The sequence below is a fragment of the Pinus tabuliformis genome, chromosome 1_1, assembly GCF_031772625.1.
Source record: "Pinus tabuliformis cultivar Carrire ecotype Pingquan chromosome 1_1, CPIR1, whole genome shotgun sequence".
NCBI lineage: Eukaryota > Viridiplantae > Streptophyta > Pinopsida > Pinales > Pinaceae > Pinus > Pinus tabuliformis.
In genome coordinates this window covers 574,886,269-574,891,107 of record NC_142297.1, presented here as the reverse complement: position 1 = coordinate 574,891,107, position 4,839 = coordinate 574,886,269, and the positions used below count along the sequence as shown (strand labels likewise).

Below are 4,839 nucleotides of genomic sequence, written 5' to 3'. Positions count from 1 at the left end.
AAACTAGCGTTATAACTAACTAATATTCTTATCTAACAATTCAAAATTAATTTTATTCTTATTCTTATTAATTAATATATTTATTATTATTATTTTTTAATGATTTACTTATTATAATATATAATTTTACTTATTATAGTATATATTTCTAACAACTTTAAATTAATATAGATTTATTAATATATTTAAAATTAATTTATTTTATGATTTACTTATTATATTATATTAATTTATTCTATATTAATAACTGAAATTTATTTTATATAAATAAAATACATAATATAAATTATTATAATACCTTTTATCTTGGTCAAACTAGCCGTTATCAAGTCATATCGAGCTGTTGTCCTTTTAGCCGTTACTTTATTGAGAAATTTGAGTCATTGGATATTCTGCCCTATCTATTTAAAGTTCATAGCTAGATCTGCTCATTCAACTTGTCTTGACGATGAACCACACTGGTTGGTTCGAAACGCGTCGACAAAATATTTCTATGTGATTTTCACCGAAGATTCTTCTCAAAATATCGAATAATTTAATATGTACACTCTCTATTTCCTTTTCTGAACCACCATGTGGAGACAATTTCTCATTGTTTTCGAATTAAAAACAAAATAGTTACAATAGTCACCATTTCAGCTTATTTTTTATTAATATTAATCAAACTTCACCATAATTAAAAAAAAAACAATACTTTCATTTAATTTGGTTTTCAATAAAAACTTTAGTGGGGGTGAGTATTAGAATATGATTTAAAATTGCTTATATTTGATAGGTTGAGGGGTTTTCAAATATTTTTCATAAAGAGTGAGTTTTATAATATGATTTCAAATTGCTTAGATTTGATCGGTTGAGACATAGTCTTAATAGTTTAAGATATTGAAGTATTTGATTAGAGTGAATTTCTATTCTCTTCATCATTCCTCAACAAATTATTAAAATATTAGCATTGCTCAACAAATTATTAAAATAACATAATTTTTAATAGTGATGATTTTTTTAATAGATAACCATTACTATCCACGCAATAAATTTAACCACTAAATTATAATATTTCACTATTGTTAATAAATAAAATAATTATAGTCACACCATTAACTTTTTGAATTGGCCATTAATAATGTTAAATGTAATTATAATTGAGTAACAACAATTATATTTATACATTTTCAATCGAGAAATCGCAATTATCTTTATATATTTCCAATCGACTTTGTCATGTGAGAAGAGGGTGGCGACAGCATAACTTGTCGACTAAGTCATCAACATACGACGTGAATCAAGGTTCATTTGGCTTCACTTGCAGGAAAAATAATTTTGTTAACTCACTGATCATCAACTTCGACACCACTTATATGTATTTGTGCTCTACGAGACCAGACCAAAGGGTAGAGGTATAACAATGGTGACTTGGTTGGGATATGCGTGCCCACTTCCTGACTACATTGAGTTTTGTCTGAGGCTCACAACGACGCTGGTTGCTTTGGTGGTGGCATGGAGTTTCTTTGTCAGGCTAAGAAAGAGGAAGCTACCACCTGGGCCTTACCCGCTACCCATCATAGGAAATATGCTTTATATACTTAGAGGCCTTCTGCACCAAGGATTGGTAGCGCTGTCTCTGAAATTCGGGCCCCTCATGTCTCTCTACTTCAGCTCCACACTCATCTTAGTCATCTCTTCTCCTGAGATGGTTAGGGAGTTTATGAAGACTCATGATTTGCTTTTTGCCAGTAGACCTCCATCCATTGCAGGTAATTACTTGTTGTATAATTACTCGGACATCGACTCTGCTCCATATGGCCCTTACTGGAGGCAAATGTGTTAGCATAATCACAATTCTATAATGTAGAATAAACACTTAAAAAGAATCAAAAACTTGAATGCCCAAGAAATTGTACCTCCAACAATTGATGCTTGCTGACAATCTATCACTGTTTCATCCTCCTGTTTTGGCACTAGGTACACCTTCAACCTTTGCTCATTAAAACCTTAGATCTTAAAGAAGACAGAAATATGGTAATGCAAAATCCAAGAACACCTTTGAGATCTCTGGTTATTATTTGGCTTCAATTTTTCAAAATCTTCAACCCACTCAATACGCATGTATAGTCATATATCAACCACCAACAAGCTTTCGCCAGGGCTCACAAGATTGCTAGTATCTTCAAGTGATTTCAGGCACGCAAGTAGCAATTTAAAGGCAAGTGATTCTGTGAGTTGTGTAAGAAGCAATTCCTCCATTGCTTGGGCAGGTGATAGATTTATCAAATCAATATAATTCCCTTGTGGCAGCATTAAAATTCAGGCCTCAGACAACATCGAGAAAATAGTGAACACTGCGGTCTCCTTAATAACCCAAAAACTCTCATCCATGTGGCACTTCCAAGCTCTGCTCACTCTAACTTGATGGTGTAAGGCTGAAGGGGATTGAGTTAGTGAGCTTGGGGACCAAACAGAAGTATTTATAGCTAAGCTTCCATCAAGCTTCTTTTGGCTATGTGTCAAGTGTTCCACAGAACATGGTAGAGAACTGCAAAAGGAGTAATGGACCACTCTAGGAGCTCCCAACAAGAAATTAATTAACTACAATTGGTTTCCGTAATTGAAGGAAATGACTACAGTTGGTTTTCATAATTGAAGGAAATGATTGCAGTTGGTTTCCAAATTATTGGCGGACCTTGGGAGTTGTAAAGGGAGCATAAGATTCTCCCACTTAGTCCATTCTTCCAATCTTAATGTCTCATCTTAAAACCCATTGACAATCTGTATTAAGTAATAAATACATGATCATGGTGATAAGTCCTCTAATGACGAGTATTATCTTCCATGTATTACTATGTATTTATTTCTGTTAAACTTTATGTGGAAAGAATTGCTTAATGAATAAACCTTATGTTTACTCTTGGTCCTACACAGATGAATTCTCTCGAATCAAATTAAGGTGCACATAAATATGAGGAAAACATCATAATTATTAAGAATTTTATTAAAATAACATTGTCCATACAACGAGAAACTATATAATGGAACCAAGTCCCATATTCATTACATTATCCTTGAATTTAAATGGTGGCATGCCCTTAGTCAAAGGATCAACGATCATCAACTCAGTGTTGACGTGCTTAATGATCACTTTCTTTTCTTTAACATGCTCCCTTATAGCTAAATACTTAATGTTGATGTGTTTATTTTGACTCCCACTTTTGTTGTTTTTAGCCATAAAAACAACAGCTGAATTGTCGCAATACATTCTCAATGGCTTAGAGATAGAATCCATAATTCTAAGCCCAGAAATGAAACTCTTAAGCCATACACCATGTAAAGTAGCTTCAAAATAGGAGACAAACTCGGCTTCCATAGTGGAAGTGGCAGTCAAGGTCTCCTTGGAACTCCTCCATGATACAGCTCCACCGGCCATCATAAAAATGTATCCTAATGTCGATTTGCGTGAATCAACACATCCAGCAAAGTCAGAATCTAAGTAGCCAATTACTTCCAAATTGTCCGTCCATCTATACATAAGCATGTAGTTTTTGGTTCCTTAAAGGTACCTCATTACTTTACTTGCAACTCTCTAGTGGTCTAAACCTGGATTACTCTGATATCATCCCAACATTCCCACAACAAATGCAATGTCAGGCCTTGTGCAAACCTAAGCATACATTAGGCTTCCGACAGTAGAAGCATATGGAATGTTCTTCATTTGTTCCCTTTCAAAATCATTCTTCAGGAATTGGTTCAAATTGAATCTATCACCCTTCACAAGGGGAGCTACACTTGGTGAACAATCCTTCATCTGAAATCTATCTAAAATTTTATTAATATATGTTTCCTGAGACAGACCCAAGATGCCTCGGAATCTGTCTCTATGGATCTTAATGCCAATGACATAAGATGCCTCACCCATATCCTTCATATCAAAATTTTTAGAGAGGAATTGTTTGACATCATGCATCAAATCCTTATCATTGGTTGCTAGCAAAATTTCATCCACATATAAAACAAGAAAATAGATTTTACTCCCACTGATTTTCAGGTACATACATTGATCCATAATGTTTTCTACAAAACCGAATGAAGAAATTACATTATGGAATTTCAAATACCATTGGCGGGATGCTTGTTTTAAACTTTATAATGATTTCTTGAGCTTGCAAACCAATTGCTCACCATCACTAGAGGGGAATCCTTCAGGTTGTTTCATGTAAACCTCCTCCTCTACATCTCCATTGAGAAATGTCGTTTTCACATCCATTTGTTGTAAATACAAGTCAAAATGGGCTATTAATGCCATAATAACACGCAAGGAATCTTTCTTGGATACAGGAGAGAAAGTCTCTGTGTAATCGATTCCTTCATTCTAAGTGAATCCCTTAGCAACGAGTCTTGCCTTGTATCTCTCAATGTTGCCCAATGAGTCCTTTGTCTTAAAGATCCATTTACAGCCAATAACTTTTGCACCATTAAGCAACTCAGAAAGATCCCAGACTTCGTTACTCTTTATAGAATTCATCTCTTCCTTCATGGCATCGTAGCATAATTCTAATTCTTTGCAACTCATGGCTTGTGAAAAAGACTCGAGATCATTTTCGGCTCCAATGTTGTAGTCAGATTCTTGCAGATACACAACATAATCATCAAGAATTTCTGATATCTTTGGTCTAATAGATATTATTAATTTCATACCATCATCTTCCTGAGAAGTATGTGGTTCAACTCATTTTTCAAAAGTTCTTGGCAACTCTTGAACTACCTAATCTACTAGAATGTCATCAGCAGCTTATGGAACTTCAACAATTGGTTGTTCAACACCAGTTTGTACTTGAAGGGTGTTGTGAA

General features: G+C 34.1%; 1 pseudogene; it reads left to right on the top strand.

Moving 5' to 3' along the window:
• Positions 1–1,402: 1,402 nt before the first annotated feature.
• Positions 1,403–1,825, top strand: LOC149214511 (premnaspirodiene oxygenase pseudogene; annotated as a pseudogene).
• The last annotated feature ends 3,014 nt before the right edge of the window (positions 1,826–4,839 follow it).